The following is a 13867-nucleotide window of genomic DNA, read 5'->3' on the forward strand; positions in this document are numbered from 1 at the left end:
TAACCGCCGGCAATATAGACGAGTTCTTCAGTTGGTGACGCTAGGCATGCAAATTCAAATCGATTGCATGGCATGTCAGCGCCCAACCTCCATTTACTAGATAAGAAATCAAAAATCAACACACCTTCTATGTTGCTGCGCCTGTTGAGCAGCCCCAGCACAACCAACTGATGTTTCGATCTAACGAACACGCATCGATGATAGTCTGTGTAATCTAGTTCAAATTCTTCTGAGATTTCAGGCAGTATTTCCCACCAGTGCCCAATCGGGTAGTAAATAATTACATTGGATCGGTTTCAGTTAATTCGGTTGGGTGAAGAGAAACTACTCCCTCCTCGCACTCGCCAATGCGCTGTCGCTCTTTATAAAAGTGTTCGCAGCTGAGTAGAGCGTTCCAGCTCTTGGAGACAGCCCTGAGATTGCGGTGGAATCTGTAGGGAACCTTTGCCAAGCATTGAATCCCTAAATCTTTTTCAAGGCCCGGAATTATTTCCATTGCGATACAAGTCTGTGCATTGCACATACATTTTTATTTCAATCCCTACATATATATATGTAACCAGAGCGACGTTTACATAAATTAATAGGTTCTAATGTCTAGCCGACTTGAAATTTACGACTTCTCCTTATCACACATTATGTCATTTAATTGAATTGGCTCCTTTGAGTAGTGTAAACAAACATAAAATCTAGTTAGACACAACAATAAAAAATAATTAGATATCATTCGATTTGAACAAGATGTAAAGAACAAATATATGTAAAAGAAATGCAAATATAATTTATGAAGAAAGTATATCAATGATATCAATGAAATATAAGATTGTCCAAGAGTTAGAAGAGGAGAGATGAAGACATAAAGATATATAAGGTGAATTTCAAAGGTATAGCATTAGACATAAAGATATATAAGGTGAAGATATCTATTGAGAAACATTCCAGTAGTCATTAGTGAGGCAGACAATGCAAAATTGTATAAAGGTATAACCTTGGAAGAAGTCCAATGTGCCACTTTTCAACTTGGTCTAGACAAGGCAATTGGTCCAGGCAGGTTTCCATCTATTTTTTATCATTCCTTTTGGAAGATAATTGAAGATGACTTACACAAAGTTGTAGAAGAATCCAGAAAGAAGTCCACAATGTTGAATGTTTGGAACCATACCCTTCTAGCTTTAATTCCAAAAAGGAAGGATGCACTTTGTATGGGTGATTATAGACCTACAACTCTATGTAATATTATAAACAAAGTGATCATGAAGGTGATCACCAATATCTAAACAAGTTGCTGCACAAAATCATCTCAGAGGAGCAAATTGGGTTCTCTCCAAGGCATTCTATTGAGAGGAAAACATTGTGGCACACAAAGCTATACACACTGCTAGAAAGACTAGGACGCCAAGTATGGTTATGAAAGTAGACATCTTAAAACCATGTAATTTAATTGACACACAATTCCTATTGGCAATTCTTTAGAGGTTTGGGTTTGACCATAAATGGATTGATTGGATCAGAAGCTATATTATATCTCCAAATTTTTATGTCCTTGTCAATGGTGTTACACAAGGGTTCTTTGAATCCACTATGAGTATTTAGCAAGGAGATCCACTTTCTCCATTCTTTTTTATTATAATGGTAGAAGTAATTGGTATAAATATTTCACAAACTAGGGCATATGGCAAATGAAATGGCATTGTGGTGGCTCCTGGGGTCGAGGCTACCTCTCATCAGCTGTTTGCTAATGACACCATATTATTCAGGAGTTCCTATAGAGCGTTGGTTAATATGATCAAGAAGATGTTAGATGATTATAGTTAAGCATCATGTCAGAGTATCAATTGGAGAAAGTTAGAGGTGCTCTTCTTGAATGTCCAACATGGTCTACAAGTGGACATTGATTCCTAGATTTAAAAGCTGCAAACTTTCTGGGAAGATTTCTTGGCATGCCTTTATTTACTAGTATTAATAAAAAATACTATCAGGAAATTCTAATCAACAACTATAAGAAAAATATGGAAAAGTGGAAAGGAAAATGGTTGACCTTTGTAGGCAAAATCCATATGTTGAAGGCAATCCTTTTAGCCATCCTAGTTTATTCTATGTCATGTATGAAAATTTCAAAGGTAGTCAAGGAAATCTTGATCCAAATGATGAGAAGGTTTTTCTGAAATGGGTCTGGAAACACTCAAAAGTTTTTGTTATTATCCTAGGATAGGATTTATAGACGTATGCCTACTAGAGCTGCAGGACTAAAATGACTTAGAGTACTATGAATTCGCCCATGGGGTCTAAGCTAGTTTGGAATATGTACACTATGGGAAATCAAAAGTGGGTCAATATTATTAGAAATAAATATCTATTGAGGTGAAAAGGTAGTGTCGTAGTACTCCTTTCACCCTTATATTTCTCCTCACCTTATGACACAAGTAGTTAACTTAACTGGGGCTATTTGTCATTAGAGGTGGCACTTTTTCAATTTCAAATATCTTGGGGTAGCAACATGATTCTCTTTTACCTCTATCCTATCTCTTATATTTAAAGTCTCACCATTTCCTTTATGGATTACATTATTCATAACTTGATGTCCTTTCTTGCATAGAGTTATCCTTCATGTGAATGAATGTGTGTTCCTTGGTCAGGACCTATTCTTTGTTCGAAGCATGTCTCTTATGACTAATCTCTCTTTGGGAAATGTGTGCTTCTTCATCATAATTCTTCTATGTCCTCTTGCTTGAGGGGCAAGGAAATATTTTTCCCTCTCTCTCTTTCTATCTAATGTATCACTATTACTTTTAGGGGTTGCATTTTTCATGGGTTGATATCCTTTCTTGCATGGAATGATATGTCTCTTATTACTAATCCCTCCTTAGGGGAATCTGTGATCTTTCTTTCTTTCTTTCTCTCTCTTTCTCTTTGAATATTACCACTTCTTTAGAGTTGCATTTTACATATACTAATTTCTTTTCTTGCATTGGATATTTATTCATGTGATTATATTGTGAATCTGTTAATGTTTTATCTCTCCTTAGAGGTTGTGTAATTCTTCTCATTGTCCTTACACTTAGGGGTCAATGATTTCTCTTTCTCTCTCCTTTCTAAGGATCTACTTTTCTTTTGTTGAGTGGTGTTTTATTATGATTTGATGTCATTCCTTCTGTGAAGTTGTTCTTTTCTCAAGATTTCTCTCTTATGCAAGAGGTGTAAGTCCTTGACCAGAAGTTTTTTTTCACTTGGAAATGTATATCTTATTATAAACTTAGCCCTCACATTGGGTCAAAAGTGTGTCATCCTTTATCAACTATCTCTTTTCACCTATCAATAGGAAGAAGGTATGCATTCTTGTTCTCATTCCTTTCTTTTTGTCATTCTTGTTTTCCTTCCTTTGTTCAAGAAGCTCCTCTTGGAGGTAGATGTCTTTTGAACAAAGATCTCTTCTCCTCCAAGGATCTCCTTTACACTTGTTGCAAGATATCTCTTTTTCAACTATCTTATCCTTGCTTGAAGAGTATCCCCTCTTTGGCTTGGATTTATGACATTATTGCCTAAAGGATATCTCCTTGGTGTTGAAGGCAGGTATCCTTGTTTTTATCTTCTGTAAGACATCAACCTAAAACTATATTGACATCTTAAGGGGCAGAGGTACCCATATCACTCCCTTCGTACCATATTATACCATATCTTTGCATGTCTTAAATGGGGTGTTCAACCTCGAAACTAGAGTAAATAAACTCTTAGAGCGAGATGCTTCACACCTAAAACTAGATGCAAAATTGATATATATCTTAAGCAGGGTTATACATCATCAAAACTAGAGTAAATAAACTCTTACATGATATGTTTGTGAAACTAGACATGTATTTGTTTCAATTAGGGTTACATATTCTCATAACCAAACAAAACTCTTAGAGTGAAATGTTCCCAAATACAAACATTCTCCCCTTGGAATTTACGCATTCACAACTTTGCATTTGCATTTACATTACAGGTCTTAAACATGTTGATGCACACTCTTATACAGGGTGTTATATACTTGAAACTAGACATCAATTGCACACATGCACGAGAATGAGTGGTACTAGCTAAAAACAACTAGACTATTCCTACTTTCCTTCCCAACATGGATCACCTAGAAAAATACATCTAGGCTAAAGGTATATGTGTTCTTTCTCATCATTCTTCTCATGGATTGTCTAGAAAAACACATCTAGCATGTATATATGCTCTATCTTTCCTTCTTCTCACAAAATCATTGATTTGCTAAATTGATAGTTCATGGATGATGTATGATTTGCTCTTTTATGTGATTGCTTGCATTAGTGAGATGACATTATTTCAATAATGATATTAGTGGTTGAGACATTTTAATATCAAGGTCTCTTCAACTAGTTGACTTGGGTTCCTCTTTTTGGTATTTAGCTTTTGTGTGTGTCTTGTGTCCTTTTGTCTTTGTTTGTCTTTTTTTTATTTTGTCTTGTTTTTGTGTGCAATTGCATATGTTTGAGTGAGTTAAGATCCTATGATTGGGGGCTTGGTTCATTGAAATAAGTGACATCTTATACTCCTTATGATTTTTCTCCCTATTCCTCCTCTTCTTCATCTCTCTTTTCTCTACTGTACCATGAGTATTTTCATAAGCTCATACTCCCGCTAAAGTGGGGGCTAAATGTAGCATCCTAAATTGTATGAGCCCTTACAATTTAGTCCATATTTTGCACCCTCACCTTAGTGTTCATCGCCTAATGCTTAATTAAGACCTGATTATGCTTGCGTCATACAAATATGGCCTTAATTTCAATTAATACATCACATGGCCCCTTGTCTGGGCCCTAAAATGGGGTAGGACTAGGGTGTGGCACCTTGGCTCTCATTGGAACTAGGACGCCCTGCCTTGGTCCTCCCTATTTGCGCCCCCCCCCCCTTCAAACCACTTTTGCATTTTCAAACTTGGGAAAGAATCCTAGCCCCGTATCAATCTGCATCGAAAAATTAACATATTTTTTGATGAGCAAGTATATAAGGAGTTTTTCCCCTCTCATTTGGATATAAGGAGATAATGATACAAGGGTGAAATTATAATCATCAAGAATTCAAGCATTCAAGCATTCATCATCAAGCATTTCTAGAGGTCTTCAAGGCTGCATTCTTCATTCATCAATTGTGGAGCAACATTACATCAATAAAATGCAAGCATGTGTGTGTGATTAGGGTTTTCTCATGTTCATGCTATTTCATGCAACATATGTAATTATTGTATTCAAGAAGCAAAGCATCATTATCAATCATTACAGATCTGAGGTATATCTGTAGTGTCCCTACTAGTTAGAGATCACTGTCCTGCAAAACAGATTGTTAGAATACCACACACACACACACACACACACACACACACATATATACTGTAATGTCCCTACTAGTTAGGGATCACTATTCTGCAAGAACAAATTGTTAGAATACAACAGACATATAAATATATATATGTAATCTAAATTGCCACCGAATTTTAAAATACTTAATTAACATAGTCATAATTTTAATCTAAAAAAAGGATACGAATGTCATACAAAGTATGTCCTTAGGCGGTCGTGAAGCTCGCCGTGTTGGAACCCATCTTGGTTCCAAGCCCTCCAGGAAGTCGAAGGTGAATTCGACTCCTGTCTTGAATGTAATTTCTTACATCCAAGCCCTCCAAGAAATCGAAGGTTATTTCGATTCCTATCTTGGGTGCAACCTCTTACACCCAAGCCCTCCAAGGAAGACCATGTGTCATTCCTTGCCTTGGGTGATGCATCCCATCACCCAAGTCCTCAAAGTGGACCGACCAGATCCATCTCCTCTTGGTTGAACTTAATCAACCAAGCCCTACATATGCATATCAATAATCAGTATATACTACCCTAGGGATTATCATAATCCCTCCCTTAGACTAAGGGAGTTTCCTCCCTATAGCCTCCATCATGTGATTACATTTATAATACATTTTTGCATTTTAATTACTATTTCCCTATTCCATAACCCACATGTACATATCCCTGATTTAACATGTATTCCCTACATATATTCCTTAAAATGTTCATTAACAATATTCATATTTATTTCTTAACATATATCCCTACTAATCATTGTTATGTATTTTCCACTTATGTTTATACACATTCCTTAACATCTAAGGCCCTTTCATTAACATCTGTATTCAAACACTCATTATTTATATTTATTAATATATATATTAACTATTCATTATATTCATTAATATATATATTAAATATTATTATCTATACCTTTTGACGCATACATACTGCGACCCTCTTCCCTGACTATGCCTGCAATCTTGTCTCTAATCTGTAGTTACCTTTTGATGTTCACAGTTTTTATGTGTTCTTTTTCTAGCCTTTGTTCCTTCCTTATTTTCTTATTCCATTATTTCTCCTCTTAAATCTATTGTAAACTAAATCACTAAAACTCTTCATATGAATATTAAACAAGTTCTTCACTTAGTCTATAGTTTGTTCTTTTATTACTGATTTCTGGTGAATTAGTATTAGCTATTTATTAATTACTTATTATATAATTTATTAATGTTACTGCAGAGTGGTTTCCAGAAAATTATTATAATAACTATAATTAATAATTATTATACTATTGTTAACATTTATATAATTATTGAAATTCTACGTAAGAACATCATTGTGCTCCCCTCCCCTTTCAATATGCTCTGTATTCCCCCCCTTTCCATTTGTTCAATCTATCTAAAAAATAATTTCCCAATTACCTCCCCTCCTCTTTCTCCACGCCACTCCATTACATGCCACTTTATATCTTTCATATGTCCTTTTACAAGGATTGCGTCTCCTAAGAAAGACGTGACTTTTGATATATATTTGTTTTAATAAACAAATTACATTATTTAAAAGTGAATCGCAACTCCTCGTTTTTAATACAGTTTGTACAAAAGAACGTTTCTATAAATAAAAATGTTATCCCATTCTATTTGAGAATCACATCTCTTCATTAACCCTTGTTTGGTGAAGGATAATAACACACCTTTTTAGTGAGTCGCTATCTTTAATGAATCGCTGGGTTTACTTAATTGTTTATTTAGAACATCGTTTTGTCTTCCTTTTAACGTCAAAACACATTATTCATTTTGAATCACAGTTTTCATATGTGGTTTGGTCAAAGATCTACGTTTTGAACAAGTCATTAAGACTTGTATTAGTTTATTAGTAAGACGTTGTTTCTAATCAGCCACCTTTATCAAGTCTAAAAATGGTGTGAGGCCAAAATAGAACATGCTGTAAATTATAAACATGTTGTCATTATGTAGGATGCTGACTATAAGTTGTGCATGTTGTAATATAATATTAATGTTTATAATATTAATTTATTTTTATTTGAGTATTTCAATAATATTATTAATAATACCTTCTGAACTATCCCAACACTAGCTACAGCATACATGGAATGGGTCCTGGCTGCAGCATACATAGAATGGCTAAATATTAATATATTAATTAAATAGTAATATTCAATAAACAAATAAATTTCAAATAATCATTCGTTGGTAAATTATTATATTAATTAATAATAATAATAATTGATTTATCTAGGATACATATAACGATCATGGGGGGGACATGACAATATCCTTCCATTATTTATTTCAATATTTGGAATATTTCAATCAAGGTTAATTCCTAAACCAGGGTTTGACTTAGGGAAGCCCCTATTCCCAAGCTTTTCCCCCTTCTTTTTGCATGCAGGAAACAAATATGGAGCTACAATTTTCAGAATCAACATTATTTATAGAGACAAATCAATCCCCCTTTAGTGTACAAAAATTTTGGAGGACCAAGGAAAATTTCACCACGATCTCGACATTTTGGGAGATCTTTCAGGGATTAGATCTGAGTCTTCTTATATTTCTTAGATCTAAGTGTGTGCCTCAATCCGATGATTGTAGCTCACTATTTCTATGTTTTCATTCCCATTTTTAGCACTTTACCCTAATTTCAACAATTCAACTCACAAAAGAGGGCAAACAAAATCACCCCTTCAAACCAATCAGTTTTTTTTGTCCTTATCTTTTCTGGTTTGTGACTAAATCTATTGGATTCAAACCCTCTTTTGAATTTAATTATTCCCTAAGTAAAATATTAGTTATTTTTGTCCTTCATGTACTTTAATGTAAACATGCTCACATTGGCTCACTATACTTTCACGTAGATCATTGAAGATCTAATGCACTTCAAAACATATAGTTATTTCCAATAACCAAAGGTCCTTGTCCTCTACTTTAAGAAATTGATGAACTTTCATCCACTGATCATAGTCTCTTACATAAATATTTAATTCACATAAAATTTATTAATACAAGTTCCCAATAATATAACATTTAGTTCATTAGAATTGAAATGTAATCCTAGTTCTATATACAACTACACACAAATCAAATTAGTCATCCAAGACCAAAATTTACACCAAGACCATACATTCAAACTTTACATACTACAATTTAGGTTTGCCTTATAGATCTTAGAATATTTCCAATTAGTGGTTGAAATTCTCTCTTCCCTCTCCATCTGGCATGGTTTAGACCAAAGCTCCAACCTTGATCGTAATGTGTTGTTGAGTTAGTGCATGCCTCACACTCTAGCATGGGTTGTGCATTATTCATTGAATCCAAAGAGCCATATAGCATGTGTCAAACCTTGGCCTTAATATGCAATCTTTGACATCTCCTTGGTGTGATCTTGATGAAATTCCCAAGCTCTAATCATTAGTGTCTTCATGGTATGGAGCTATGCGACAACTCTAAACCCCAATCATTGAAAAGGGAGATGATATCCAATCCAATACATTTTTTTTCAAACTATGCATTTACTTCAAAAATACCTCCTCGCACATTTATAATAAATTAATTGTCACCTAGAAAAGGGGTTAAAATAAAAGTGCATATTCTTTTAAACACATTAGGATATGAATATTCTATAAGAGTAATGAAATGAGAATCTATAATTAGATTTACTAGAAATTATACATTACTATGGAATCATTGGTACCACAAAATTCATTGCTCACAACAACAACCAATGATAGATGAAAGAAAAAATTTCATACATATATTGAAATGGGAATGATAAATTAAAATTGAAATAAACTCATAGTGCCAATGCCATCATTTAATAAGTAACAACAAAATTATTTTAGGATAAAATAAAACACAACAAAAAGATGACCTAGCACAACCCTATTAGAGTCATTTTAAAATAAAATAAAATCATATCCCTATGGTGTCATGGTGTCAACAATCTCAATGAGAAAAAAGCTAAAAATTTTAACAAAAAAATTTATGAAACCCTACCATAATTTTTTTTAATGAGGTGATTAAAACCAACCTCGTTACAGTTGATCTTTCAATCTATTCATAACAACCAAAAAAGTAAAAGTAAAACTAAAATTAAAAATTTCAATCACAACAACTAAAATTTGAATTGCGGTTTTAAAAATAGATGAAATAAATAATCTATAGAAAAAATATTCTTATATTTTTTACACAATAAATTACAAACTCAAAAATGCTCCATACAATCTTTTAAACTATTATTATTATTCAAAGATTTTTTTTTTACAATGAGTAAAACATAAATTAATAAGAAAGTAAATAAATAATATTTAAAAAATTATTAAATTAAAAAATATCTTTTAATTTTAAAATTTTACCATAATTTTAAAAAAAAAATATTAAGATTGATTTTTTTGCATCTATCTAAACCACACAGAGTCAAATAAAACTTGTAAAAATTATCTTATAATTCTATTTGCATTGAACAATATTTAATAATAGATATATTTTGACATTTTCTTTATCAAATTGGATAAAAGTGTATTCTTAGTGTGACCACCAACTCTGAGTGTTAACACTTTTAAACCTTAAAATACAAACTTAATGTGTGTGATTTAAGCCGTTTCAAAAGAACAACAGAAAATAGAAACAATTAACAATTTTCTAATAATAGATATACTTTATCAAATTTTGATAGAAGAGAATGACAATAGAAAACGGTTAATAATATTATAATAATAGATATGATATGCTTTGATTTTCTCTATTATATTTGGACGAAAATAGAAAGCAGTTTAACAGTTTTCTATTAATAAATACATACCTTAAGGGTCTATTTTATCAAATTTGCAGAGAAATGGATGAAAATAGAAAATGGTCAGTGTCCCCATGGACGAGACTCCATCTAGATTTCTTGTTCTCCTCCCGAGGATCCAAAATATAATACCTAACACGGTTGATCGAATCAACGACACTTACAAAAACGTTATCACGACATGCAACAGCCCCGTAAACAAGAAATTTGTTGAAGTAGACACATCCATATCCTTGACGTCAATCCAATTAATTATTTTAGCTAGGATAAGTTATGTTGTTCCTCTGATTTCTATCTATCCTAGTGAGAAGACAAAATAGTCCTTATTAACTACATATCATTTGGTTAAAAGTTGTATTGTAGAAAATAAGATGGATATTTTCATTATTTAGATTATTTAGGAAATTAAGATGAGTGAATTTGTTTTCTTCAATATTGTTAAAAACTTCTAGCTTACTGCCAATTTTTGTGCTAGCATGGCTGAAGGTTCTTCGACTTATATGACTCTTGCCATCGAGTGGATAACGCTAGTTGGGTTAGTATTCAAACTCAAATATAATATACCACTTATGAATAATCTATAAAGAAAGTTTGTGACATTTTTTAAGGGTTCTCCCTTTATTTCTCCTGCAAATATGCATGTTCTACAGTTGTAAATTAGCCTAGCTTCAACATTAATGAAAATTATCTCTTTATCTTTTCCTTCATTTAAACAAAATCCATCTTGCGTTTATATTTCAGTGTATTTTTATTTATTTATATGTATAGATGTGTTAATAATATTTGTAGATGTTTATTGTAAATATTTTATTCTTTTGAACATTTTAATAAACAATAACCTTCATTTGTGCTTTTAGAAATTAGCATAATAGAGGACTATGTAAGTTCTATGGTTATTTTCATTAAGTTTTTGTGATATTGTGGGCAAGGAGAAACCAATTTTCATCTTGGTGTATTACTCCCTTTTTCATCTCTATATTTCTTCTCACCCTTTTCCTCTACAAGCTGGTAAGATAGGTTTAGAGTAGGGTTTCGCGTGTTATGTTGGTTCAACACTCTACACCTAGATTAGAAAGGATGTCGTCCTTTTCTAGAGATTCAACCCCCTTGTGCAAGGTCCCACAGTTTGATGTTGCTTCCATATTTCAAAAGGTTTATAAGTTGATAGCTCAACAAGGGTGCAAAATTTTGTGACACCATATATGTTATCCAAAAATTTGGACATGGCTATTTAAGATAGATCTCTCTATTATTTAGCTTCATGGATAGAAGATAGGCCAAACAAGATAGTTTCATCCACATATTATTTGTGTGAAAGAGGGAGGGAGGAGGCAATATGAAAACCATTCAAACTTTTCTAAGATATTAATTGATTAATATTCCTTTCCAACACAATATCAACAATCATGAATAAATAGAGAGAGAGGGGGCATCCCCCTGGCTTATTCCACTTTCATTAAATTACAAACCTTTTGAACACACACACACACACACACACACACACACACACACACACACACACACACACACACACACACACACACACACACACACACACACACACACACACATATATATATCTGTGTGTGTGTATATATATACTTACATATATGTATGTATACACACACACATATATATAGATATATATGTATGTATATATGTGTATATATATATATATATATATATATATATATATACATACATGCATATATATATACATACATATATGCATACATACATATATATATGTATGTATGTATATGTGTGTGTGTGTGTGTATACACACACATACATATATGTACACACACACACACACACACACACACACACACACACACACACACATATATATATGTATGTATAGAAAGTCTACCCAAGTAGTAACAAATTCTATTCAATAAGCTTTATAACATTATGTTGGAAGCAAAAAATTTGGAGTGTGATACAAAAGGAATTACTAAAAGAATCTATCAAAATATTTTAATATATCAAGTTTAAAAACCATGTCTATCTTCTTATTATTCTCCATAGAGTGGAGAATCTCATGGGTTGTTATGATAACATCCAAGATTTGTCTTCCCAAAACAAAGCCCTTTTAATTTTCCAAGATGAGGTGGCAAAGAAGAGGCTTTAAGTGGTTGACAATTATTCTAGAGAGAATTTTATTAAAAGTGTTGCATAAGATAATTGGTCTAAAATGTATGGATCTCTCAACATTCTCTTTTTGAGAAGAAAAGCAATAAAAGTGACATTTAGTTGCTTTAGGATTTTACCTAAGAAATTTTTTTATTGTAGTTGTAACATCTGCTTTAATAATTTCTCAATATTCCTAGAAGAATGTTGGAGGGAACCCATCAGGACCAAGCACTTTAGAATACCTAAAAGAGAAGATAGTATTTTTGAATTTATCTTCTGAAATCCCCTTAGATTGTAGTCTTGGCCTGTCCAAATTCTAAGAATAACATCAAACATTGCATCTTGTTGACTAACTTATTTGATGCTTTCATGATAAGTGTCCTAAAAGAAAGAGACAATACCCTATACTATTTTCTCCTCATCCTACTATATATTCTTATTATTATCAAATTTTTATCTTACAGTGTTCCATTTCCTATGGTTTAATGTGTATTCAGAAAAAAAAATCTTATTTGTGTTCCCCTTCTATAACCATTATCCTTCCTCTTTAAGTATGCACTTTTGATCTTCTCTTAGCTATCTTTGTTTAAGACATATTTCAAACTCAATATTCTCTATGGCTATAGCATTGTGGTTATCCTTCAGGTTTATTGAAATCTAGACCTTCTTTTGAATTTTTTTTCCAAAGATATCAATTTCAACCTTTAACTTTGTTTTTTAGTTTGGTTAATTTTTGAGCTATTATATACAATGTTGTTTCATGGATAGGGATTTTCCACCAGGTAGTGATGAGATCTCTTAAATTATGATGGAGATACCATATGATTTTAAATATTAAGGGCTATGGGCCCCTTTTGAGCATAATATCCTAGTTTAAGATAAGGGGGTTGTGGTGTGAACCGGTTCTAGAGAGAGTAGTAAGATTAAGATCTTGAAGAATGTCCCAACTATTAGAAATCAAAAATCAGCCTAGTTTGGTGAGAATAAGATCCTCTCCGCAAGCATCTATTAGCCGATGTGAAAAGTGTGTCCTTTAAATATGTATCAAACTAGATAGTTCTATTTAAGGACTTTATAAAGTCCATCATGCTATTTGAGTAGTTCTCAATACTCTCAAGCTTCTTTGAGGGGTTTAAAAGGGAATTGAAATCTCTAACCAACATCCAATGGTATTCCTAATGAGAATCAATTAAGAGAGAGATTTTATCCCACAATTTGTTTTTTGCAATCTCTTGTATAGGGTGCATACACATTGACAAGGTTTAATTTATGATTGGAAGACACAACAAAGAAGATAGCCAACCAACTATTTTACATTAGTCAACTATTATCCCTTTAACAATAAGGGAGTTCCACATCAACACAATGCATGTCAAAGCACCATTTGTGGGACTAACACTATAATTTTCCATAGGCCATAACATACATGCCACTTTAAAAAAATAAATTCAGACTTTTTAGATTCTTGTGACAATAAAATATCAATTTTATTATCATTCAGGGTAAAATTTAGCACGTATGTTGTTTATGAGGGATATTTATCCCTCTTATGTTCCAAGATAAGATCTTTGCTTCCT

Source organism: Cryptomeria japonica, chromosome 3, assembly GCF_030272615.1.
Source record: "Cryptomeria japonica chromosome 3, Sugi_1.0, whole genome shotgun sequence".
In the NCBI taxonomy this organism is placed as follows: Eukaryota; Viridiplantae; Streptophyta; class Pinopsida; order Cupressales; family Cupressaceae; genus Cryptomeria; species Cryptomeria japonica.